Source organism: Capra hircus, chromosome 11 (genome assembly GCF_001704415.2).
Source record: "Capra hircus breed San Clemente chromosome 11, ASM170441v1, whole genome shotgun sequence".
In the NCBI taxonomy this organism is placed as follows: domain Eukaryota; kingdom Metazoa; phylum Chordata; class Mammalia; order Artiodactyla; family Bovidae; genus Capra; species Capra hircus.
In genome coordinates this window covers 28,711,892-28,739,587 of record NC_030818.1, presented here as the reverse complement: position 1 = coordinate 28,739,587, position 27,696 = coordinate 28,711,892, and the positions used below count along the sequence as shown (strand labels likewise).

Genomic DNA, 27,696 nt, shown 5'->3' with positions numbered 1-27,696 from the left:
ATTTATTTTTCAAGCTGATAAATTCGACAAGTTAGGTGAAGCAAATTCCTCAAAAGACACAAATTACCAAAACAGACACCAAAAGAAATAGAAAATCCGAAGAGTCTTAGACATATCTTTTAAAAAATCAAATCCTTAATTAAGAACCTTTCTACAAAGAAAACTCTCAGGTCCAGATGGCTTCACTGGTGAGGTCTATCAAACACTTGAGGAAGAACATCAATTGTACCCAAACTCTTCCCTTAAAAAAGGAAGAGGCAGGACTGTAAATTGGGAAACCCACCTTGGAAATTGTTCTGTTAGTTTCTCATGTTAAACACACCTATCCCATACACCTAGCAATTCCATTTCTAGGTATTCACCCAAAAGTACGGAATACATGTGTCACAGAAGCCTGTACGGGTATGTTCAAAGCAGCTTTCCTCGTAACAGTTGAAAACTGCAACAATGCTTTCTTCCGTAATAATAAACCACAGTATATCTATACAGTGAAACACTAGTCAGCTAACTGAAAGGAATTAAACACTATTACATGTATCAGAATGAATCTATATTTCAAACAAGAGCTTTATATAATTTTTATGTGCAGGAAAGTTTGAGAACTACTGGTAAAGAAGTACATAATACAAAAACAATAAGAAAATATAAGGAATTTGGATGGTATATAAATTAATCACTGCCACATACATTACAATTACATCATAACCTATATATAACAGTTGTTATCTTCTGTAATTGCTTAATTGCTATTTAAATCATGTTATGATACCCGTCTGTTCACATTCAACTTTCTACTTATGTAAAGTACATAAAGTCTGCTGCTGCTGCTGCTAAGTCGCTTCAGTCGTGTCTGACTCTGTGCGACCCCATAAATGGCAGCCTACCAGGCTCCCCTGACCCTGGGATTCTCCAGCCAAGAACACTGGAGTGGGTTGCCATTTCCTTCTCCAATGCAGGAAAGTGAAAAGTGAAAGTGAAGTCGCTCAGTCGTGTCCGACTCTTCACGACCCCATGGACTGCAGCCCACCAGGCTCCTCCATCCATGGGATTTGCCAGGCAAGAGTACTGGAATGGGGTGTCATTGCCTTCTCCGACTTACGTACTTTAAGGAGTACTAACTCCAAATTTTAGTTTTCAGTCATTTAACACTAATTTCTCATGAACCACATCCCAAACTGTGCATTTTAGATAAAGGATCCTGTTCACCAGCTCCTTTGCTTTTCTTGAAGTCCTACCTTCTTGGTGCACACTGTTTTCCCTAGCTCTTTAATAGTGTTATTCTTACTTTTCGCTGCACAGCCTTGTCTTGCTACCTCCTTTAAAACTGAACCAAAAACTCATCTTTTCCACTAAGCACTAAACCACCTCAGATTCTTTCCAAATTCCCTCGGCACTTGAAGACCTAGCTCCTAATAGATGTATTTATTTTACTGAATTTGGACATCTCTTCTTAATGACTCACCAACTCCGTCCCCTGGATTAGAGAGTAGAACCTTGGGGGAGAACTGAAAAGATTATAGTTCTCTTCAAGGCTCTTTCTCTTGTGCTGTTTTTACTTTACCCTCTTAAGAGTGCCATTCCATTGCCAGAGCCTTGAGCTCCATAGGGCTGGAAAAGTAGGAAAGAGAGGTAAAGAGATGGTTAATTAGAGCTGCTCTGGGCGAGACTTTAAAGGTAAAAAAAGCCTTCGGGCTTTAGTATCTGTTCAGACAACCCCGCCAGCTCAAGGAAGCAAACTGGATTCCAAAAAGAGACTAAAGTGAAGAATAAGGAAATGCATTTGTCTACAAATTCCCTGTTATGCTGTATGGCCAGACAGGATGTGGTACACTATTTCAAGGACGCTAAAATATTTCTGGCTTGCCAGCAGTAAATATTTCTATGTATTCTTTGTAAGGCTACGTGGTGGGTGTTTGACTAGAGGTGGGCAAAATTTCAAGCAAATATTTTAAAATGTCTACATTCTTGAGCTTAGTGTTAACACTGGCAGTTACTTTTTGTTCTGCATGCATTATTATTTAGGAATTATGGTCATTACTTGTCTAATTTCAAAACTTTCAACTACAAACGTTATACCTTTCAAATCACATCTATAAACCTGACCATGCTCCTGAGCTAGACCCATTATTTCCAACTGATCACTTATTACCTGTCTAAAAAGCATAACTACTTATCTGAAAGCAAACTCAGTGTTTTCCTTCTCTCACTTGCACATGTTATTCTACCGCCAAATCAGGAACCTTAGACTCATCTTCAACTTCCTTAAACTCCAAACACAAACCAAGTCCGGAGGAGTTAAAACTCCTGTGTATCACTGAAATCAGTGCTCCTGTTTCTACCCCTACTACAAATTCAGACCACCATAATCTCATTCTTGAATGACAATTACAGAGCCTTACGTGGCATCTTTGACTGTGATTTGCCTACCAGAGGCCTGAGAAAACACCGCATTCACTCATTCCACTGCATGTATTGTTGGTTGCTCAGTGGCTAAGTCGTGTCTGACTCTTGTGACTCCATAGACTGAACAGCCTGCCAGGCTCAGGAGTGGGTTGACATTTCCCTCTTCAGGGGATCTTCCCAACCCAGGATCAGGTTTGATCCTGCACTGCAGGTGGATTCTTTACCACTGAGCCACCAGGGCAACATCACTGGTGAATAAATGTCTCCATTACCTGCTCCTCTAGGCTGCTCTCTTTATTACACCTATAACTGTTTTTAAAAGACCAAACTATTTTTTTACCACTTCCTCATCTATAAAAGAAAAGAAAAACCCTAACTTGTAATATTGCATTTTGTTCCCATTCTACCTTGCTTCTAGTCTGATTCCCTAATTTTCTTCTGCACTCATTCTGACAAATCAAACTTCACCCTTTTCCTTAAACACACTATGCCTTTTATCTTTAAGAATCTAGAATAAACAATAACTCAATCCAGCTTATTTTATTTTTATGAGCACCCGTATACAATTTAAAGCCATTAGCTAAACCTATATAGAAGTGGAGAAACAGACAACAGTCAACTCTCAATTAGCCTATTTTCATAGCCTTATTAACACGGCCAATGTAGACTACCGGCTGAGCTACTTCCTTATCATAAGTTACGGAAACGTCCTCAGTTACAGGTGTATTACTCTTCTTTTGATCAACTGGCACAAAGAGAACTACAGCTCAATCTTCTTCACATTCATTGACTTCCTTTCTTTCATCTTGAACATCTTCCTTCACCACTTCTGCTGTTTCTTTTGTACTTTTCTCTTCCTGAAGTTTTCACAGCATCCTCTTTGTCCATTCTTCTCAAGAGAATCAGTATTCCTCTATCACTCTTACTGATAGAACACTTAAAAATTTACAAAGTACTTTCACATTTACTTACTCATTTACTTGGTTCTTAGAACCTCATTTTTTGAGGGTGCCAAAATCAATAAATACAAAATACGTGTAACAGTTTATACACGATAGATGTCATCCTTGTAAGTGAAATATAAAATATTTTCTTACATTTTAACTCACATTTAAAGAAACTACAATTTCTCTCTTCACCTTCTCATCTCTTAAAACAGTTGAAGCCTTCTCCTACTTTCACAGCAAGAAAATTAATGCCTGTTTCAATGTTATCTAAATGTTTTCACACCCCTCTTTCAGACCACTGGGAGAACCCCGGTCTCTGGACTCCTACTCTGCTGTCTCTTCCACCCCAAAACTGTTTTTTGTTAATGTTTCCTTTAGTAATGCCCATTAATAATCCAGCATGTTATAAAGTCAACAGGAGAAACATTTTATGGGCAGCCAGCACTAAGAGTAAGACTATACAGTACACTAAAACATTTTTATTGTTGCTGTTTAGTTGCTAAGTTATGCCCAACTCTTTGCGACTTCATGGAATGTAGCTCGCCAGGCTCCTCTGTCCATGGGATTTCCCAGGCAAGAACACTGGAGTTGGGTTGCCATTTCCTTCTCCAGGGGATCTTTCTGACCCAGGGACTGAACCCCTGTCTCCTGCTTGGCAGGTGGATTCTTTACTACTGAGCTGCTTAGGAAACCCAAAACATCCCTACTTTTTCTTAAAAATAAATAATTTAAGGAACCTCTTTAAGTCCTCTCAAAATATCTGGACACTTTCTCTTCTGGTAATGACATCCAAAGCTGCCACAGGAAAGGAGTAAACCGCATTCCATAAACCCTAAATGATGACAAGTTTGAAGAGCTGCCCCCTAATATATCAAGAAATGTTTAGGGTCAACAATTAAAAAAAACCCAAGACCTCAGTCCCAATTCTACCACATACTGGCCAACTTGGGAAAGTTACTTAACTTCTCTGAATCAAATTTCCTCTTTGGTAAAACTGAATGCTACCTACATTTCGAAACAGTTAAAACAGAATTAAATCAAAGCACGATGGCAAATCTCTTGGCCTGGAACATAATAGTAAAAATGGTAACCCCTTGTGTAATTATTTTCATATACAACAACATTCTTGTTTTCAGAACCTGGCCCCACAACACTTAACATGTTCCTCCTTGGACTTTGTGGCCAAGCAGTAACTACAATAAACGCCTTCAAGGAAGTTATCGCCATGACTTCTGGATCCCCTTCCTGGGTCACAGCTCAGGCTATAAATATAATTTGGACTATCTTCTCCTAAATGCATTATCTTGTTCTCTGCCACACAAAAACTCATCGAAGGATGTTCCGGTAGCTTCTTCGTGTTGGCTTGGCTTTTAACTGCTTGGAACGACACACGGAGTCAGCTGCAAATCTGGCAACTTTCAATGCCAGTATGTCTTTAAACCATTTATAAAAATGTTAAATAAAATTAGTCCCAGCACTAATCATCTGAAGAGTAATAAGGATGGCCTACTTCTCATGTTAATAACCAAGGTCAAAGACTAAATAAATAATTAGATAAACTAGCTCCCCTTTGACTACAGGCATATTTTAACTCTTACAGTACTTGAACTTCTCCCAACAGGTTATATTTAATGTTTACTAAGTTTATCCTTCAGCAGTTTTCCTGATACAAAGACACACCTAATACATAGAACCTAGGATCAATGCTAGGGCTAAACTCCTACCAAAGCCCAGTTTTCTTCAACATGCTCTATCCAACCTCTAATTCTTAACTTTCTTCCTCTGACTACCTGCCACATATGCAGGCCTGAAGTTCAGTTCCCAAATCATTTTCATTCCATCATTTTATCTTTCATGTTCCATTTTAAGCCTATGTATTTATATGTATAACTTAAATAAGCTTCTATCCTTTTCAATTGCTTGAAATACCACATATGAATACTTGATTACCACCTCTAACTGAAGACTCTGGCTCAGAACAGAAAGACTGGATATTATTCCTGTATGCAAGCATGCATGCTTAGTCACTCAGTCATGGTGAGCTCTTTGTGACTCCGTGGACTGTAGTTCCACCAGGCTCCTCTGTCCACGGAATTCTCCAGGCTAATTCTATACTAGAATGGGCAGCCATTCCCTTCTCCAGGGGATCTTCCTGACCCAGAGATCAAACTCTACCTCCCCAGTCTCCTGCATTGCAGGAAGATTCTTTACCATCTGAGCCACAAGGGAAGCTCTGTAGTTTTCCAATAAAATAAGGAAGTTATTATTTGAAGACAATCCCAGAGCAGATAAACTCATTTCAAAAATAACTATTTCAAAATTATTTTCATCACTGCTTCTTATTAGCTTTGATAAAGATATAGTAACTGAATGACATCTCACCAAAGGGAAGGCAAATTTAATTTTGACGTGAACCAGCATGTAAGTAAAATGCTTATATACTACTAGTGAACTTGCAGACATATATTCTCCCTATATCTATTTAGCAATCCTGTCACTACGGTTTCCCTCAGGGCCTTCCTCAGAATCTGTCACCTGCATGGAGAGTTGCTGTCCAGCTGCTAAGTCATGTCCAACTCTTTGCGACCCCATGGACTGCAGACCACCAGGCTCCTCCGTCCATGGGATTTTTCAGGCAGTAATACTGGAGTGGGTTGCCATTTCCTTCTCCAGGGGACCTTCCTGACCCAGAAATCAAACCCACGTTTCCTGCACTGCAGGCGGATTCTTTACCACTGAGCCTCCAGGGAAGACCAGGTGGAGAGTAAAGACAGGTACCTTTCACTACTCAGATGCAAACATGCCCAACACCAACAGTCCAACTCAGCCAATTACCCTTCAAGATTACTTCTGCTCTAACCAGATACAAAAGCCCTTTCCCCCTTTAAAAGTAGGATAGCTGGATAACTCAGATGAAAAATTCATTAAGTTGAGCAAGGCAAATGAGTTACATTTTCCCTGTCACTCTCTAACACCTACCCTGAGGCTAAGAAATGTAGTTAGCACGGTCTGCATCTACTCAGCCCATATACCCATGAATTTTCAACATGACTAGCTGGCAATTCACACCACCATAATTATTTTTAAATACATGGAGAAAATCAACTTAATGAAAAATTGAGTAATGGTTTGTTGTTTTTTTATTAAAGCATGGTATTTACCATATCTTTTGAAACCATATTTAACTAAATTTTTTTTCACATAATTAGATTAGATGTGAAGAAAAGATCTGTACGTCTAAGTTCTCCGAAATTCCTAAAATTATGTCATAAGGCCAAAAATGACCAACAAATTGTAGTAATTTCATAATCTTTATTATAACAATTTATCAAAAGAGGACTAGGGGTTGGTCACTCTCAAACAGTAAAATTCTGTACCAATGAAAGGAAAAAAAAAAGACTCTGGAAACTTTTGGTGACTCCATGTAACTCTTCGCCCTGCTGGTCAGCGTTACTTCAGAGTAAAGGGATGACCCGTGTGTTTATCATCTGAAATATCACCAAAAGAATGCCTACCTGAGATCTAAAACAAAACAGTCAAAATCAAGTATTGGCATAATAAAAATGCTTTTGAGCTACAATTTATTTCTTATTTTAATCTCAAACGTGTAAAATAGGCTCAATTCAATGAAATTCTAAAAATAAGGGTAGTTTTAAAATACGTGATATAACTTAAAAATAATTAAAATTAATGTAAAAATAAAAAAGGTGTTACCTTAATACCTCCTCCACACAGGTGTAAGCTCCTGCATGACTGCTCCCTGGCGGCTCAGCGGTAAAGAACCCGCTGCCAATGCAGGAGACGCGGGTTCGACCCCTGGGTGGGGAAGATCCCTTGGAAAAGGAAATGGCAACCCACCCAAGTATTCTTGCCTGGGAAATCCCATGGACGGAGGAGCCTGGCAGACTACCGTCCACAGGGTCTCAACGAGTCAGACACGACTTAGCAACTAAACAACAACAAACAGAAGACAAGCTGCTATAACATCAACTGAAGAACCTGATGAGGACGAACTCCAAAATGTCCAGAAGAAAAAATCCACCACTGTCACCGTAGAACACATTTGCTAAACCACATGTTCTTGAGACTAGTGAGATCTGGGCTACAGCAAATCAAAGAGAATTAAATGCTATAAAATTGGAGCTAAACAAATTTTATCACTAAAACCTAAGCGTTCAGTGAATGAAGTCATCAAAATATTCACTTAATAGAAAACAATGTTCAATGGTTTTCTCATGGTTCCACTGGGAGAAGGGGGTTGCAAATAGTAAAGACCTTACAGAGACCTGGTTTCCTCATCTAAGATTAACAAGGAGGCCTGCAGAACTCACTGTATTTTCAACAGAATATCTGCAAATCAATTGTTAACATTTTAATTCTAGAATAATGAAACTTCTACAATGGTCTCCCAGTGACATTCAGAACAGCCACACTCACTATAACTTGATAGATATATCTAACTCAAGTTCCAAGGTGAGCAGACTAACGACTAAAAATAAATAAATAAATAAAGGAGGGCATCATTTGCTGTAAGTGTCCCTTAAAGCAGACTGTTATTTGATCATGCATTTATCTAGGAAATTTGTGTAGCCACAAAGTGACTTCATTAACAGCAAGTAAACAATTGGACACAAGTGCTCGTATATACCTAATGAACATTACAAATGATACGTAATATTTGTTGTACCCTTACTCTGTACTTTTAATCCTCACCAATACCCCATGAGGGGGTATATTTACTAACCTCACTTTACATGTGAGGAAACTTAGGTACACAATGGTTAATATAATTTGCCAGGGATCATGATGTTATTACACAAATCTAGTCTTTACTACAACTATGATCAAAATCATGTTTTTATAATTATGCAATTCTACTACTGTTCTTTTTAAAGGTACTAAAATCCATTTGAACAAACCCCCCCACTTACTTAAAATAATAATTTTTGTATAATTTATTTTTAAAATATCTGAGTCTACTGAACTAAAAAATTTTTAAGCAATTAAGTTTTAGCATAAAAATTATACAACACTAGCCTACCCTAAGAAGTTCACCTAATATTTCAATCTAGATGACAATGAGAGGGAAACATCAGCACTTGCACTTACAATGCTGCATACTGTTTAAAATTGTCAATAAAAGCTCATCTTATTGTATATCATTTCATGTATCATAGTAGTCAACCCAAGTTTCCCCATCCTTCGAAGGGAACATCACCACCCATAATCCTATAACCACTTATAGTGGGCACCAGAATGCTTTAGAAATTAACAGTGTGAACATGATAAAGTAGAAAAACCCTGCACTAGAGTCCAGAGACCTGCCCACCAATCGTGGCTCATCACTAGCTAGCATTTTAGACCCTTCCACTGGTCTGGGTCTCAGTCTCCTGATGTGCAAAATAATCATATCCAAATTCTACTCTTCCAGCTCTAAAAGAAATGTGACTCATACACATAAATCTTTTTTCCAAGCTTCCTATTCTCACTCTGTTTAGTTATTACCATTACTTTGCAGGCATTATGCATTATTTTTCCTTATTTTTACAATGGGAGAATAGCCCATTCTAAACAAAGCTAAGAGGAGAAAGCCTTTTTGACCACTGGTTTGCCATAAATGAGTCCGAAGGTGAATAATGTAGGAGCTATTATAACGTTAAAAGGTGCTAGGTTTCAATATTTTAGGCTACTGTTTTGTGTGCCAGTACATTCTCCCTAAGGACAAATAGTAAAATTCAAGGACAATAGGGAGAAAAAAATTTAATTTTCTATTATTTATTCAGTAACTAAGAAGGTGCCAAGTGAATATAACTAACAACCTTTTGCAGAAATGTTTTCTCTAACGGATGAATTACATTTTACATCAAAGTGAAAATATGATCTACAAAATTTTCTCTTATACTTAAATACTTCCTTTAAAAAAAAGCTCTTATTTTATAAATTGTGATGAATCAGTAAGATATATGATTGTGAAAAAATTAAAAATCTAGCTGTGAAATTCTTAGCTTCCTCTTCTAAGCAACATGAAGAACCTCCGTGGGCTGCCACAGAGGTGGATTCTGTGGACTAACCCTGGTATGAATTTTCTATGCTCTTAACTCATTTTGAAGAGTGTTATGCAAATACAAGATTATTAAACTAAGCTTCAGACAATAAAATTCCCAACTGTTAGAAAAATCAAGCTAATTTTCGTATTGCTGCTAGCCTACCAAACATCTTCCCAGTTCAACAAAGTTAAAATATTTTAAACTTCTATAAAATTTGTGGTTCAATTTTATATGACCTTGTAAAGAAACAATTTAAAACAAGGGAAAGAAAGCCCATGAATTACTTATTAATCTTATAGAATAAAAGTCATTAGCAAACTGTAATAATAGTACACATCAGTCTAAATATTAAACTGGAAGTAAGTAAACTGCTGCTATGGATGGAGAGACCTGAAGGAGGGATCTTCAGCAGATGGAGAAGCTGCTACAAGAGGTGCAGTTTGTGAATTTCAAGGTGCAGTTTGAGAATTTCCAGCAAAAATAATAACCGGGAAAACACCATAGAACGCATACATACATTTTAGAAGATAGCTGCCAAGGTCCACCTTTTGGTTGGAATGCCGAAAGAAAATGTCAAAAATCACCTCGCGACTCCAATCCTTCAGCCTTTCAAAGTTCAGAACCAAGCCAAGATGAGCGCTTAAACTGTTTCTGAGCATCCTTCTTTAAATACAACGGCCTCTCCAGAAAGTCACTTCGCCTCAGCTACTTGAATCCCCAAATCCCAGTACCAAAGAATCTTAGGACCCCAAGTAGTTGCAGAGGGTCTTCCAGCGCCCGCCTGAGCATCCCTTTCCACCTCGGGTTAAACTCCGGAGGTGCTCCAGCCACTTCCCCCATCCAAGTTTCCCAGTTCCCTCTCATCTCCCGGTGGACCTTCTCGTCGACCTTGAGGACCCCCGGATTGGAGCCTCAGAACCCAGTATCTTGAAGGATGCCCTCTTCCATGCAGCGCGCGCAAATGCCCCACAGTCTCTGGTGACCCCCGAGACTGGCCACGACCCTGATCATGAACGCCCTCCGACTACCCTGGAGCGATCCCTCTCCCCTTAGGCGCCCCAGATTCCTCCAACCAGAAAAATAATTCAACGAAATGCATCGAAAGCCTACCAAGCGCAAGCTCCCACTATGCGCCGCACGGTCTGCACCCGGCTCGCGGCCCGGGTCCGCCGTCCCCCGCCCGTCGTCCTCTTCCCGGCCAGAGGGCTGGCGCTGCCTCCGCCCGGGATGTGGAGGCGCCGGCTGGAGACGGACTGCGCCCGGAGCGAGCACCTGGGGCCGGAGAGGCGGCAGCTAACGGCGGCGCGGGGGCCGGGGAGCGCTCACCAACCAGGTCGGCCGCGGGGACACTCACCGGTCGGGGCGCGCGGGGCGGCCTCATCCAGGGGCACCTGCGGCCAGGCAGGACGGGCCCGGACGGCGCAGTCACCGAGAGCGAGTCCGCCGGACAGCCCGCCGGTCCCGTCCGGCTCTCAGGGACTGCCCGAGCGAGCGCAGTCTCGCTTCCTCCGGACGGAGCCCGGGGACCCCAGCTCCGCCGGATGCCCCCTCCAGGCCCCCACCCCTTTCCCGGGCCACCTCCCCCTCTTCACCCTTTACCCCTCCCCCCACCCCCCAACCCCCACCGGAATGGAAAATACCTCCCGGGGCGGGGGGAGGCGGCGGCACGCCTCTCTGAAGGGCAGCCTACCGTGACCAATAGCAGGCGGGGCTCTGGAGGGGCGGGATTCCTAGCGGCCAATCCGAAGGCGTGTAGGTGAAGGCCGAAGGAGGGAGGCTGGGAGCTAGAGTTAAGCGGCCCGGGAGTCAGGGAGGTCCGGCCGCTCGGGTACGCTCTGTGCGCGGCTGCCATTTTGGAGTCGGGCCGCAGCGACGGCGGCCGGGTCCGGCCCGGGGGAAAGGGAGGAGCCAGTCAGATGGGAGATATGAGGTCACGTGGGCTTGAGGGGCGGAGTAAAGCGGACCCAAGGGGGAGGGGTCGGCGGCGGCGAGTCACTGGGTCTGAGCAGGGTCACGTGGTCGGAGAAGGGGCAGCGGTGGGCTTGAGGGCGGAAGGTCAGCCTTGAAGTGGTGGGAGGAGGAACGCTTTGTCCCTGGTTTCAACTCTGTTAGGAAAAAGGAAAGGAAAAATGTTGAATGGAGGCGTGAGTTCCTTGTCGGAAAATGTGAATGAGTCTCCCTAGATCCCTCCAGCAAGGAGCCTATTACTAAATTCCAAGATCCACGGGAACCTAGGCACTTTGTTTAATTCAAGTAATGCCATCCCTATAGCCAGCTGTCACAAACATGACTCAGATCGGATGGAGGGTTGTCTCTCACTTTTTGCTTGCAGTTTGGCTGGAAGGGCTCCCCAATCCTAGAAATGGTTAATAGGATAAAAGCATAGTTGAGGCAGTCTGACTCCACCAGGACAGGCCGTCTGGACTTATAGAAGCCTTGTCATTCACAAATTTACTGGCCACTTTTGTGTTAGACATACCCATGATCGTATTATAACACCTCCAAACAAAACAAACAATAAGACCCTGTCTGGCTCTCAGTCGTATTTCACCTCGTGCTTCCAGTACAGACTAAATTATGTTCCTTACTAATCCACTGAAAGTGCCCCGCTCAAGGCCGCCAGTGACGTCCGTATGATCGAGTTCAAGGGTCGCTTGTATAAAGTGATCTCTTTTGCAGTAGTTTCTAAGGTCTCCCCTCACTCCAGTTTCCCTAAGACTATAAACTCTCAGATTGCATTTTTTTCAGTTAACCTAATTCAGTTGTGTTGGCTTTTTAGAAGAGTCCCAGGATCTAATCCTTAGTCCTCTCCTTAGTAGGTACAGAGTCATTCTGCTGCACTCTAAGATAGTCTAACCATTCTGATGACTGAGTATACTTTTAATGAGGTTCCCATCTGCCTGTCTTAGTGCTTTTGGATATCTCCACTTAAATCTAATCTTGACACATCCAAATCGGAACTGAAATACCCTAAGAAGTCCACAAAACCTGCTCCTCCCCGTCTGTTATCTTCTTTGATAACATCACCATTCATTCACTTCACCAAACCAGAACCTGGGAGCAATCCTCCAGGCTACTGCCTCCTTGCTGTAACACTTCTGTACCCCTCTGAGCTTTGTCCTGTTGGTTATCTTTTCTAATTGTTCTTTCCTCTCAATTTCAACAGCCATTGCCTCACCTGGGCCATTTATTCATTAGCCCAGTATTTACTAAGCATTTTACAATGTGCCAGCTACTGTTTGAGGTGCTTAGGATATAGTGGTGAACAAAATTGACAAAGTTCCTGAATAGGGTGAAATAAAGCATATAAGAGTAAAGTAGCAAATTAATAATTCAGGGGATGATATATACTATAAAGATCTCCCACCAAAAAACAGAGAAACATGCAAGAACCTCCCGAAGTTGTTGCCCAGCTCTTCACCTCAGTCTCCCCCTCCATCCTGTTCCCCCAGCCTCCCCACCCTGCGTAGTATCTTCTCATCCTTCCTTCTCATTCTCAAAGAAAAGATGGCCCTGATTGTTTGATCTGGAGCGGTTTTACTTCCTTTCATCTGTGAGGACTTCCCTCTATCTTTTTGTTAGGGCTGCCTCAATTCCAATCCCCCCAGCTAGGAGATAAGCTACTTTGAGGGCAGGAGTCACACCTTAAACATCTTTGGGCCGCCACAGTGTCTTGGCTCAGAATAGGTACTCACAAAATGCATATTGACATGAACTGGTGAAATCTCCTGACCCCTGAAGCAGGCTGCCGCAAAAGCATCTTGAGCCCAACAGAACAGAAGATCAGTAAGCTTGTCTATTAGAATGTAGAGGCTGTGATGCCTCCTGGCAGGGGGCAGGGTAATAAATGAATGAGATTACCTCTGTTGGTTCCTTCCAGGCCTGGGATTCCATGATGCTATGTTCCATGTGGGGCAGGAGTTGCATCATAAACACTACTTTACTTGACAGTGCCAAGTACATGTGGGCAATTTAAAAATACTCTTTGTTTCTAATGAGGAGCTTCAAACCCAGAGCACTCTGGGTAAATTGCCAGGAGAGGCTCTGCAGGAGAAGGGTTGCAGTTGCCACTTGACTCTATTTCCAGGCCCTTGGGTGTTGCACCCCAACAGGGAGTGAGATGTTGCCAGTTCCATCATAGTCACTGCAATTAAACCCAAGTTCTGGCAAAGGGCAGTGGGTAATTATGAAGTACTATTATAGTTTTTATCATTATTAGGCACCCAGCTGCCCAGCCCAGAAAACCACAGTAGTAAAACATGGAGAAGCCAAGCTCCTCTCCCAACTGGCATGAATCAATACCAGGTGTATTGGCACATAGTCCTGCAGCTCTGCTCATCAAGATGAAACCTGTCCCCTCTTCTTGGCAAGATAAAATTTTAAATGAATGAAAAGAGGAAATGTAAAGAAAGACCTTTGCCACCTCCTCTAAATGGAGTTCCATTTTTTCTGTGTCCCCAGAATGATCTCTTCTCATCTACATATTTATTGTGTAAATCTTTTTCAACTTCATCCTTGACCTGCCAGATTTCTAAGCGTCATTCACCCATGTCTCTGGAGGATGTATTAGTTAGGGTGGGAGTGCAGAGTGCAGAAAAGAGTGCTTTTACTTTCAAGAAACTTTTAATACAGACCCAATAATTCAGAAAGTAGAGTCAGGCTTGACAAGGCATCTGCCTTTTATTGAGCGCCTACTCAATGCCATACTTGGCATTTTCACATATGCTAACTGACTTGATCCACATCACCCTGCAAGGTGCCTCTTATAATCCTTATTTTCTTCAAGATCTCAAAGACTTAGTGACAGAACTGAGATTCCAACATAAATGTACAAATTTGGTGACTGTATATTCATGGTAGATGTGTTCACACTGGGTGATGAATACAGGTATCAGACTCCTCCTCCTGTCAAATTAAACATGTTTTTTTGAACAAAGTAGATTTTAAGCTGAACATTGAAAGAACAATTCAGAAGTGGTGTGAGGGAATGGTGCCAAACAAGGAGGCCAAATTGGCCGTAAGCCTGAAATCAATCAATATGGGAAGATTTCTTGTTCAGCAGTGAGTCATATTGTATTCTTCAAGTACCTTTATTATCTCAGCTCTTCCAAATGGGGAAGTCAACCCAGGTGGTACAAGGTGGGCTGAGGATGAAAGAGGGTGGTTTGGGGAGGGAATAAGTCTCTGAATGGAGGTCTCCCAAATGGCCCATAAACTGGCAACTCAGGCACTGGCTTCTGGAACCGATGAAACCATGGCAGCTTTCCTTGCTTCCTATCAGTTGTTTTTAACTGATGTGTGAACAGTTTCTCATTCTCTTCTTTCTTATAAAACAATTAACAGTTTTTAAAAACAATTGAGCAGTATTTATACACGGCAGTTCACTTTTATTTTTAGCAGTTTTTTTTAAGGAATTCAAGATTATATAAAATGAACCCATTTAAAGTGCACCATTTGATCTGTTTCGAGACATGTATACCCTTGTAATCACTATCATAATCATGAAATAGAATATTTACATCACCCCCAAAAGTTCCCTTGTGCCCCATTCGCAGCAGAAATTTTAATACAACTTATATTTTGATTACTCCAAAATCTAGTCTCTAACTTCAACCTTGCCTTCACATTCTAGACCCATTCTAGACCCATATTTATAGCCATCTACTCGACATATCTGGGCTTCCAAGGTGACACTAGTGGTAAAAGAAACTACCTGCCGATGCAGGAGCCAGAAGAGTGGATTCGATCCCTGGATTGGGAAAATACCCTAGAGGAGAGCATAGCAACCCACTCCAGTATTCTTTCCTGGAGAATCCCATAGACAGAGGAGGCTGGTAGGCTCCTCAAACCAAATAGGACTAAAAGCTTTATCTTATCTACAAGAAAACCCTCATCTCCTCCAATTCCCTTTTCAAATTATTTTTCTGCATTCTTCAATTCTGCTGAAGCTGTCATCCACCTAGTCATATAAGCAAGAAAATTTTAAAAATAATCTTCACTCTTCCCTCTTTTCAACCTCCCAAAAAAGTGATTCTATTTCACACAAACATTTTGTAATCAGTCCTTTCCATTTCTAATATCATCATTCAGATGCATCTTGCTCACATGATCACTCTTTTAAAAAAAAACCTCCTAACTAGTTTCTTCATGATCCAATTCATCCCCCAATCTGCCACTCTAATTTCTCTTGAAAACCCAAAGCTGACTGTTTCAAACGTCTGCGTTCAGAGATTGCCCAACGGCATACAAAGTAGCACTGAAAATCTTTCACAGTATGGCCCCAACCTCCCCTCCTGGATTCCTCTGCTCCCTGCTACATAAAGCATGCTATACATTTTCATCTTTCTGTGCTTTGTATATGATCTCTGTCTGAAATGTGCCTTTTCCTCCACCTAGAAACTCCTCCACCTTTCATAGCCCCATTTATATGGCTTTCCTCAATAAAGCCTTCCCAGACCTCTCCAGATAAAAATAGTCATTCCGTCTGTTACACTTGACCTCTCATGGCATGCTGCACATATATTTATCACACTGAACAGACACAGTGATGAAGTAGAACAGGAGATCACTGTGGACGGTGACTGCAGCCGTGAAATTAAAAGATGCTTGCTCCTTCGAAGGAAAGCTATGACAAACCTAGACACATTAAAAAGCAGAGACATCACTTTGCCAACAAAGGTCCATGCAGTCAAAGCTATGGTTTTTCCTGTATTTGTATACGGATATGAGAGTTGGACCATAAAGCAAGCTAAGTGCCAAAGAATTAATGCTTTTGAATTGCAGTGCTGGAGAAGACTCTTGAGAGTCTCTTGGACTGCAGGGAGATCAAACCAGTCAATCCTAAAGGAAATCAACCCTCAATATTAATTGGAAGGATTGATGTTGAAGCTGAGCTCCGATATTTTGGCCACCTTATGTGAAGAGTTGATTCATTGGAAAAGACTCTGATGCTAGGAGAGATTGAAGGCAAAAGGAGAAGGGGGCAGCAGAGGGTGAGATGGTTGGATGGCATCACCCACTCAATGAACATGAATTTATTTGAGCAAACTCTGGGAGATAGTGGAGGACAGAGGAGTCTGGCATGCTGCAGTCCATGGGGCCACAAAGAGTTGGACATGACTTAGCAATTGAACACTGAACAACAACAGAAGAACAGGAGAGCTGAGTCAGAAGACCTGGGTCTAACTTAAAAATCTCATTCACCGCTTGCTGTGCCATCTAAGGCAAGTCACATAACCTCTCTGAACTTTGGTTATTTAACTATAAAACTGAGATAACACTTTTAATAATACTCCCTCATAAGACTGTTCTGGTGATTAAATGAACTAAGTATAATTATAAATGTGAATGTATTTTGCACTATACAGATATTAGAGATTATAATGACAAAGCTATATCTCTGCTGGGCTTCACTGGTGGCTCAGATAGTAAAGAATCTGCCTGCAATGTGGGAGACCTGGGTTCAGTCCCTGTGTCGGGAAGATCCCCTGGAGGAGGGCATGGCCACCCATTCTAGTATTCTTGCCTAGAGCATCCCCATGGACAGAGGAGCCTGGTGGATTACAGTCCATGGAGTAGCAAAGAGTTGGATACTACTGAGCAACTAAGCAACTAAGATATTTAAAATATCTTCTGCTAGATTTTGAGCTCCTTCAGTGCAAAATTAACATCTAGCCATCTTTATAGTCCTTCTGCTTAACATAGTGCTTGAGCTGCCTGTCGCCTAGGTTGGTTTATGACCTAAGTTACTATTTCTTACATTAATAGAACCATATTCTCTTCATTTATTCTCTTAGCCTACTTTGTACAATATAAAAGCAAATCATGACACTTTATTTCTTTTGTTGTCGTGTCCACCTCTTTGAGACCCCATGGGCTATAGCCTGCCAGGTTCCTCAGTCCATGGAATTTTCCAGGTAAGAATACTGGAATGAGTGGCCATTTCCTACTCCAGGGGATCTTCCTGACCCAGGAATCGAACCCATGTCACCTGCATTGACAGGCAGATTCTTTACCACCAGCAACAACTGGGAAGCCCTTTATAATTGTTTATTGCCTTTGTAATTAAATAGTTTCATCAAAAGATCTCTGAGGAAATAAACTATATAGTCTATCCCTGATTAATTTTAAAAGTCTTTATTTTTATTCAACAAAAACTTTTTAGAGCCACTGAATGATATTTAAACTATATGGTTAAAGATTCTACAGAAAGAGCATGGGGAGTTGGTACTGACGTAAGTGGAGTGGTCATAAAAAGCCTCTCCAAGAAAGTGGCCTTTGAGCATCAATAATGAGAAGGAGATGATCCTACAAAAAGAAGGAGGAATAGCCTTCCAGGCAGAGGGGAGAGCACAGACAGACAGCCTGGGACAGGGGAAGCAAAGTCTATGTGAGGAACTGAAGGTAAGCGGATATGGTGTGGAGAGAGGGAGGGGAAGTGGCAGGAGGTGAAGCCAAAGAAGCAGACAGAGCTTGGACTGGCAGAGTAGAGAGTTTAAATCATATTCAGATTGTAATAGAAACCACTGGAGGATTTTAAGCAGGAGTATGATATGACCTGGTTGGTTTTTTAAAAACTAGCCCTAACTACATATGGAGAATGTGTTCCGGAGGAGGTGGGAGTGAGGATCCGAAGGGAGACTAGTGATTTCTGTCCGGATTAGAGATGTTGATCTTGATTAGGGTGGTAGTGCTGAAGGTGGTGAAGAGTCGTAGTTTGGGGGTATGTTTGGCAGATAGAACTGATGAGTCTAACTGATGGATTTAATGACAGCGAGTGAGGGAAAGATGCTAAAAGATGACTCTTAGGATTAGGAGCTAAGCAGGCAGATAGAAGTTCAGCTTACTGAATTTACACAGTGCCTATGGAGGTGCTGCGCTAGGCCCTGAGAATACAAAGCCCATTGAGTGAGACACAGTACTTGTCCTCAAAAAAACCCAGACTAGTGGGGAGGACTGCCTCTACCAGTTAATAGAATTACCCTGGTAATTTCTACTGGTAACTTTTCTGTTAGTGTCATCTTCTGGGATCTTGGATTTTTCTTTTTTCTTGAGAGAAGAGAAAAGAAAGATATGGAAAAAGAACCACAAGGTTAAGATACTGAACAGAAGCAAGGTTCTGGGCTAATAGGAATGGGAGTCACTGTGGTCTGAGCTTCTGCTGTCTCCGCCTATTCATACCTGACCAACAGTATACCTATGGGTGAGGATAAATTCAGATTTCTTTTTCTTTTTATTGTAAGTGTGACCTTCATGAAATTACTGTATGACTCCTGAATGACTTCTCTCAAGCTTTTTTCTTTCTGGTATTTATTTAATTTTAAATATTTGACCAGTTGATACAGTCACATGTTTCAAAAATCAAAACAGGACTTCCCTGGTGGACCAGTGGTTGAGAATCCACCTGCCAATGCAGGGGACGTAGATTTGATCCCTGTCAAGGAAGAGTCCCACACGCCATGGAGCAACTAAGCCCTTGCGCCACAACTGCTGAGCACACACTCTGGAGCCTGTGCTCCGCAACAAGAGAAGCCACGGCAGTGAGAAGCCTGCGTACCACAACTAGAGCGTGGCCCCTAGAAAGTCCATCTTTACAGCAGCAAAGACCCAGTGCAGACAGAAATAAATACGTAAATAAATTAAAAAAAAAAAAGATTTCCACCAGAAAATTTTTAAAAGATCAAAACAAAATAAAAAGGTATATGATGAAAATTTTCCCTCCCACCCTGCTTCTTCCATCCCTTCTTCCTGCCCACCCACCCTCATAGGTAGAGATAGTTAGTTATATTGCTTTTCCCATGTGTCCTGACAGTGATTCTTCATGCACATGTAAGCAGTTCTTCTTTCTTTTCTTTACACAAACGGTGGCATATTATATCTCCTGATCTGCATATTGCTTTTCCCGTTGACAAAGTCTCTTCGAGCTCTGTCATATCAGTACTGAGACAGCTTCCTCATTCTTTTAAACAGCTGCATAGCACTACACTACAGTTTATTTAACCATTCCCCTATTGATGAACACTTGAGCTGTTTACAATCTTTGCTATTTATTACAAACAGTGCTGTGATGAATAACCCGGCACATATGTCTGCAGGTATATCTTTAGGATAAATCCCCAGAAGTCTCCTAAACACTTTAATAAAATCTTCCAAAGGAATCTTCTAAGGTGGCGTGACTAGGTTTCCAAATTAGAACGTCAACTTTCAAAGGATTAGCTCTCACATTCCATTAAAAATAATTCCTCATTCTTTGGTCTGAAAATTATAGCTTTTATCATTTCCTAATAAATATTTTTTTTTTTCTGCAATGAGTATTTATTGGTATTTTATCTGTTTAACTGTTTTTTTTAAATTATCTATTTACTTATTTATTTTTGACCATGCTGTGTCTTTGTTGCTGCAAGCCTGCTTTCTCTAGTTGCAGTGTGCAGTCTTCTCTTATTGCCCAGCATGGGCTCCAGGGCACTTGGGCTTCAGTAGTTATGGTGCATGGGCTCAGTTGCCCTGTGGCATATGGAATCTCCCTGGATCAGAGATAGAACCCATGTCCTCTCTATTGGCAGGCAGATTCTCAACCACTAGACCACCAGGGAAGTCCAGAAAATTCTAAAATATTTAATCTGCTTCTCCTGTAACCAGTAATGGCTGGCATATTTTTAAAAAGAAGAAAAGCAAGAATAATATTCAACTTGATTATGTGCCAGTTAATAAATTGCAAGCTCTAGAAAATACTTGAGTTTTCTTAATTCAACATATAGAAGCATCTTTTGAATGAAGTCTATGATGGGATTAATGGGTTTGGAGTGAGAACTTGTAAGGTGGCTGGATGGCATCATTGACTCGATGGACATGAGTCTGAGTGAACTCCGGGAGTTGGTGATGGACAGGGAGGCCTGGCATGCTGCAATTCATGGGGTCAGAAAGAGTCGGACACGACTGAGTGACTGGATTGAACTGACTGAGGTGTAGACTGCCCCAAACAGCTCTAGTGCTACCCTAGCCCCAGGTTCAAATATCCTTCATTCGTTTTTTTTTTTAATTAGCCTCCCTTTGCATTTGTCTTTGTAATTCTTCAATTTCCCATGGTTGCTTTTGGAGAATAGCTTTAAGGGCCTGGTAAAATGGATAGACTTTGGTAAATGTGCTTTATAACTGAGCCGTGTAAAGTGAGCATCCTGTCTTTACATTAGGCACCTCCCTCCATACTTTTTTTTATTTATTGGATTCCAGATACATGAGATCAGGATGGAAGAATCCTAGGGTATTTAATTTACATGAAATATTTAGAACTAATTAGGGCATCATCTGGAAAAGGCAATGGCACCCCACTCCAGTACTCTTGCCTGGAAAATCCCATGGACAGAGGAGCCTGGTAGGCTGCAGTCCATGGGGTCGCCAAGAATCGGACACGACTGAGCGCCTTCACTTTCACTTTTCACTTTCATGCACTGGAGAAGGCAATGGCAGCCCACTCCAGTGTTCTTGCCTGGAGAATCCCAGGGACGGGGGCGCCTGGTGGGCTGCCGTCTATGGGGTCGCACACAGTCAGACACGACGGAAGTGACTTAGCAGTAGCAGTAGCAGGGCATCATCAACTCAATGGACATGAGTTTGAGCAAACTCCAGGAGATAGTGAAGGACAGGGAAGACTGGCGTGCTATAGTCCATGTGGTTGCAAAGAGTTGGACACGACTTAGTGACTGAACAACAAAATTTAGGAGAACATACAGATGTAGAAATATGTACAAGTAACATGGCAGTGAAAGCTGCCATTTGAGAAATACTTGTAAATATCGTAAGGAGCTGGCCTAGCCATATTACTATCACTATTAGAAAATAAAATTATTTTCCACATAGGACTTCTCTTTGGTTCCGTTCCATTTCATGTATGGGGAAGTTTGTTTGTTTGTTTCAATTATAGAATGAAAGTATTTAAAAACAAATCATGAGTTGACAAGTTTCAACAAATAGCCACCTATAAAGCTTTCCTTAGGTCTAAAGCTCTCTTTCTCAGAAACTGCAAAATCTACAAATCATGAAGCTAGAACTGCCCAATATCTTTGAAGAGTATCTACTCACAACTCTAACTGAAACTACCTTCAATTTTTAAAATGTCTCACGTGAGGATTCTATAGTCTCTTGGCCATTATCTTTTTCTTTTTAAAAATGGAATCCACTTCTTTTTTGGTTTTAAATTAATTAAATTTAAATTGCTTCTCATATATTTTGGTTTCTGTATTTGCAATATTTATCCTTTAACTTTCATTAAGCACTAACTCTTCTATGTAAACATTAGGAAATGTCAGTTATACATTCTCCTTTTTTTCTCTTCAGTTGGTAAGACTTGGATTCTAGAAGATATCCAGAATTCCTTCTTAAGTGAGGGATAATATTCAATAAATTTATTTGTGCGTCTGGTTCCTGAGTGTTTGTGCAGAACATCAGTTCTACTCACCACACTCTTAATTTTGTTCTGTGGACTCTGGTCCTCCCTACTCTCAGGGCTTGGTGAGAATAGTGATGTCTCCACCCCCATGCTGTGGGGTGACACATGTGACCTTGGTCTAGGTCATCTAGTATATCCTACTCCCCTGGTCACAGTGATCCATTCTGAATCTGCTGGAAAAGTTGGTCCTGGATTTGAGCCTAGGGGTAAGTAGCGGCTTGCATCCGTATCGGGTACAGAAGGTGAGAGCTTGTCCAAGAGTGGGGCCCATATGGAGGATGCTGAGCTGAGAAAGGGAGAGAGAGAAAGCAAGTCCTAGGTCATATTGTTTGAGGCCTGGATCAAGCTGCACCTACACCAGATACTCTAAATTATCCAGTTACATGGGTCAACAAATTTACCTTTTGATTCAGCTACTTTGGGTTATGTTTTCTCAACTTTGTTGAGCAAAGGATTTTTGATTGATGTAACATCTTCAAATAAAATTTGGCAAATTAAACTCATATTGTGCCCATGGTTTGCCAAATTTTGTGATTTCCCGAGCTAATTTCCAGACTCCTTTCTTCTCACATCTAGAGTGACTTTAGCCTTGCAGCAAACCCATCTAAATACCAAACCAGAGTCCTCTTTCCCGTCCCTGAAAGACTCCTCCAGTTCTATGCTTAAACACAGCTCACTGGGGAAGTTAAAGAAGGAAGGGAACAGACGGCAACCTGATTCATATTCCTCTTATAGGAATTAAGCCAATTTCTTTTAGGGGTCAGTCCCAGTTCAGTTTCAGCAGTGAATGAGAGTTGTTTGAATCCATTTCTTGTTTAGGCCTGTAATCATTTGCAGTAATCCAAAGTCCTTCACTGGGGAAAATATTTGAGGGAGTTAAAATTTTGTTCCAGTTTGAGGGAACCATGTAATGTAGAATCAAGTTGCACCTGTCTTATTAAACCTTTTGTGCTAACAGGGGCAGTATATGGGCAGGACAGGGAGGCGATTACTAGTATACTTAATACAAAAATAATCAGCCTAGACTGCATCCATAATAAGCTGTATCATAAAATCTACTTTTTGGGTTTGCTTTTAATAATTCTAATCCATGTGAGAGTAGACTTTGAAATATCAGATTGTACCCACCAAATGACTAAAAGATAGGTTAAGACAAACTTTAAAATTTTTGCCTCTTTTAGAGGAGCAGATGCCTTATAGGTGAAATACTTATGGTCTCTGTTTGAAAATTATTTCTAATTAAAGTGATAGACTTAGTGAACAATCTGGGGACATGATTATCCTCTAAAAAGTAAAAATCTAGGTTCAGAATATCAACTGGACCTTTGTATATATATATAATATAAGCAATATTATATTAATAATATATAATATAAAAATGTTATCTATAATATAAATAATTACAAGGCACTTACAGAATGCTCAGCTTGTTCCAGGATATTTTTTGTTAGTGAGTGGTGTACAAACAAGAGACAGAATGACAGGTGCCATCTATATGTTTTACAAAAGCACTTCTTGCTTGTGCATGTGTAAACAGAGTCAGGTTTGACAAAATGCGAAGAGATGTCTTACAGATGGCACATGTGAGGCAGACAGGTCTTCTCAAGCTGATGAGGCTGTAAAAGCAGTTGTCATGAGTGTGTGCAAGTCTGCCATACCTGTTCTTCAAGGAAATTCCCACTGGTAAATATGAATCTTCAGAATCAGAGACCAAGGCTCACTGAGGTTAGTTCAGTTTTCTATTAGTTCAAGAGAGACTATGACCACCAAAATGGCTTTTTGTGAGTCTTTCTGGGACTTTTCTATTTCTCCTGGCTCTGTGTTATTGTGGTTACAGTTTAAGATTAAAATCCTCTTACTTGGTCCTTGAAGAAATAACCATGATTAATCTTATAGCATTAAATTCATCAGTGATGTGTTTTGAAGGGAATAAACTCCTGCAAAAATAAACTACAAAAAGGCTTGGATATACAGAATTTCGATGCTTCAAATGATGTAATTTTCTATAATATTTAGCCTGCCATTTTTAGTTTGGTATTTGTATAATAGGAGACTTCGAAGAAAAAGCTAAAGAGAGGCTAATTTGCTTGGTACTGCTTCTGTTCTTTTGTTCTTTTCGAATCTAAAATTAACCAACATCTGCAGTGTCAACAGGGACTCCATATGGCATTCAAGTTTGTACTTTTCCTAAATAATGCATTTGAAGCAATGTAATCTGAGAGGAATTCTGAGGTGATAATGAATAGACTGCCTTATACTATATAGCACTTGATAGTTTCAAAATGTTTTAACAACTAGGACTTTATTTGATCTTCACAACAATGTTAAGAGGCAACAAGATCAGGTATTTCTTATTCTTGTCAAACAGATGAGAAGACTGAAGTCCAAAATATGGAAGAGAGATGACCACAGTCAAAATCTGGTGAGTGCCAGAGTGAGAATGAGACGCTGGCCATACTCTAATCTCATGCCCTCTCACCAAATCACTAGCATCAAGTTACTGACTCAAGTTAAAATAGCATGTTTTCAAAGTATTAGATCCCGCAAACAACTCTGTAGGGAAATGGAAAGGACTCAATGCCAGAAATAAATAATAAACATGCACGTTTAGTTTCCCAGAGTTTAATGGATTTCATTTGCTCAATTAAGTTCACGGAGGACTTCCACTAAAGTTCATCTAGTTACTCCTGTGAGTTCCTATTTTACCTACCAAAAAAAAGTTTTTACCAAACTGTTTTTTCTTCTGTGAAATCACACCTCATAAATCTTTATGTCATATCTAGAAAATTCAAAAGCTTTCCAGTTAGAGATGTTGCAACTAAGAGTGTTTTCCTCCCAATAATAAATTATACTTTACCTCTACCTGAGTTTTGAAACATTTTTTCTCAAGCCAAATTTCTGTAAATGTCCACAGCGTAACAGCATTTCTAGGACAAGAAAGAAAATAGTTTAAAGTCAAAAAACGTATTATCTTGTGACTGATACACAGGCATAAATTTCGAAGAACCCTATTTTTGAAAGCATAAGTAACGTTATTGCCAATCCACTTTACAGAAATTTCTAGCTATGTAATACTACTATTTCTACTTTTAAATGAAGAGAAATTCAGTTGCTTTCATTTCTTTAAAGTTGGAGGCTTAAAAATTATGAATGCTGGCTTTCTTGAAGCGGAACACTGTGAGTTTGTTATATCGAAAAAGGTATTGGTGTTCACAAACACTGACAGGCAGATGGATTTCCAACAAGTGGAAACACAGAGCTACACTGGCAAAAGGAGCAGCCAGCAAGCATTTTAATCATGATTTGGCTCATCTGTGCTGGTTCTGACTCCACAGAAGTTCATCTTTAGGAAGCACCTTCTACCAAATGGAAAGCTGGCAAGAAGTAATGCTTGAGATTGCTGACACTGAAACAACCAGAGCTTACTTAAAACTGAAAAAACATTTCCCCCTATTATTTGTTTGGATATGTCTCAAAGAACCCCAAACAGAAAAGCAATATTTAAATATGATTTTGTCCAAAACATTCTTGCAGTTCCAATACCCTACCTATTCTGTGTCCAGGATTGGTGGAAATACACTTAGCATTTTTGAAAAGATTGTCTAACCCAAGTAGAGGAATGCTATCCTTCCATAAAGGAGAAAATTTAGATATGGGAGTGATGAAAAAGAGAGGCTGAGAGAAAGAGACGAAGGGAATGACTGGGAGAGTACTTCACCAGGGAAAAGCAATTGGGAGGAAGTGGGTGGAGTTGGAGAATTTGGGTAGAAAAGCTTTCAGAGAGGGGAGGTTTCAATTATTTGACTAGGCAATAACTCCATCTGGCTAATAATGGGCATCTGTAAAGCAAGAGCCAAGGGTGATAGAAAGGAATGACCATGGTGGTACCATTTGGTGGTGATCTGACTGCTTAGTGACAGCGAATGCAGAGATGGGAACAAGGCAACAAAAGAAAGGGAAGTGCCCAAGATGCCGTAAGAACCCAGACTGCAGGCGGTTTTTTTTCTCCTTCAGTCAAATCTAGTTTTTCTCTTCCCTTTCCACCATCTCTACACCTCTGCCCCACACTGCAAGAAAAATCTGTGTTCACAGGCCCAAGTTTGTTTAGCTTAATCCTCATTCATCACTGAATGATTTGTGGAAACTGAGACTGGTAACCATTTTTTAGCAATGACTTCAGCATTAATCAGTCAGAATTGGAATGATATAACTTTGTTCCCAGTCAACCCAATTAAACCACAGACCTCTTTGAGCTACAGCACAGTAACGTGGTGTCCTGGCGATTCTGCTGCGGATTAATGGACTGGACAGAGAAGCGTTGGAAGGGCCAATGCAACTCCTCCAATAGTCCACTGCTTTTCTGCCAGATCTGCTTTAAAAAAAAGCTGATCATACCAAACCATGTTAGCCAATACCTGTATTGTTTGCCTGAACTATAAAGCACAACAGTACATCTTGTTCTTTTGCAATTCATTATTAGAAGAAAGAATATAAAGAAGAATTAGACCATGCCTATAATATTCAAGATAGCTAGACAAACATGCATACTCCTACACTTTCCATTGGAACATGTCGTTTGCACACTGATATGGTAATGATTTATTCTCAAAGTTAGATGCAGTATCACTCCCTCTTCCCCTCCCTGCCAAGATTCAGTGTCTCTCAGGGGCAGTGGGGCAAGGACACGGTCTTGCCAGCTGATGCTGAGGAGAACCAAAGACTCAAGGACCAGCTGTACATGTAGCTCATTCAGCTGTCTCTCACAAATCACCCAGTCCACACACATCATCGCCACAGGAGGAATCAGCATTGTGGAGGGTAGCTGGACCCATGGGATTTTGCCTTGTTTTCTCCACAGATACCTTTACGATGGCTTTTGGGGGCCTGTGCACTCTCAAGAAACTGATTCCTCCTGTGTGAAAATGTAGAGAGCCTGGAAGAATGGAACATATCATGACTGGTCTCTGAATACCTCATCCTGGAGGGAGTTTTCTTGCTCTCACATATAATTCAGCGCTCAGTCAATCAACACATTTAAAGGAAGTTTCCAAACATGTCTGAAACTTTAGGTGCAGAGATTTTAGTGCCAATTGACAAGGGCAGTTTAGAACAGAACAGAGGTGGGAAATCAGGAAAGTGAAGAAGCAGTGTGATTGAGTAGAGACAGCCAGCTCAGTCAGCAACTAGCTGGATGCCTCTGGTTATTATGCCCACACCTCAGTTTTCCAACTCTGAAACGAAAGGAACTTTGTGAGAAAAGCACATTTACAGTGTCTCCCTGTATGCTCCCCCTGACATTGAATTCCCCGAGGGTATACTGCTGCCAGCCCTCCTCGTCATGCTTTTCCCTCACCAGCCCTTTCTAGCCTCCACATTTTTTCACTAGGGATGTTTTATTGAGAAAGACTGGTGGCACCTGGCAAAATATCATATGCTGTCTCCCAGATTCCTGAATAATTTCTTCTAGGTTGGAAAGGAGTATCTTTCATTTTCAAATACCTGTATCTAATGTCAGCCTTGCCCTGAGGAGCAACACCGCAGAGCTAGAGGGTGGGATCTTTAGTTAGCTTCTCTGAGGCCATGTGCTAATAAAACAAACAAACAAAATAAAATTTAACAAATCTTTTATGCATTTGTCTTTGTTGTTGTTACTGCTGCGGGTTGATTGTCGAAGAATATGTTTATTATGTCAGGACCCTAGAAAGGGGTAAAACACTTCAGTTCAGTTCAGTTCAGTCGCTCAGTCGTGTCCGACTCTCTGCGACCCCATGGATCGCAGCACGCCAGGCCTCCCTGTCCATCACCATCTCCCGAAGTTCACTCAGACTCACGTCCATCGAGTCAGTGATGCCAT

At 41.0% G+C, this 27,696-nt stretch overlaps 1 protein-coding gene and 1 long non-coding RNA gene across 5 annotated transcripts in view; one reads left to right on the top strand and one right to left on the bottom strand.

Annotated features, from left to right (window-relative positions):
- The window catches only part of SOCS5 (suppressor of cytokine signaling 5), an 87,930-nt gene extending 63,167 nt beyond the window's left edge, over positions 1-24,763 (bottom strand). The window contains exons 1-2 of one of the 3 annotated variants that reach the window (XM_018055196.1): positions 24,700-24,763; positions 11,088-11,502 (exon numbers count right to left, since the gene is read on the bottom strand). The gene's annotated coding sequence lies outside the window, so the exon portion shown is untranslated. Of the gene's footprint in view, positions 1-10,507; positions 10,609-10,751; positions 11,021-11,087; positions 11,503-24,699 lie in introns of those variants that run through there. The other 2 variants (XM_018055195.1, XM_005686570.3) reach the window with 2 other exon arrangements.
- The window catches only part of LOC106502611, a 34,002-nt gene continuing 16,932 nt past the window's right edge, over positions 10,627-27,696 (top strand). The window contains exons 1-3 of one of the 2 annotated variants that reach the window (XR_001918788.1): positions 10,627-10,730; positions 24,211-24,264; positions 26,701-27,468. This is a non-coding gene — a long non-coding RNA (uncharacterized LOC106502611). Of the gene's footprint in view, positions 10,731-24,210; positions 24,265-26,700; positions 27,469-27,696 lie in introns of those variants that run through there. The other variant, XR_001918789.1, reaches the window with a different exon arrangement.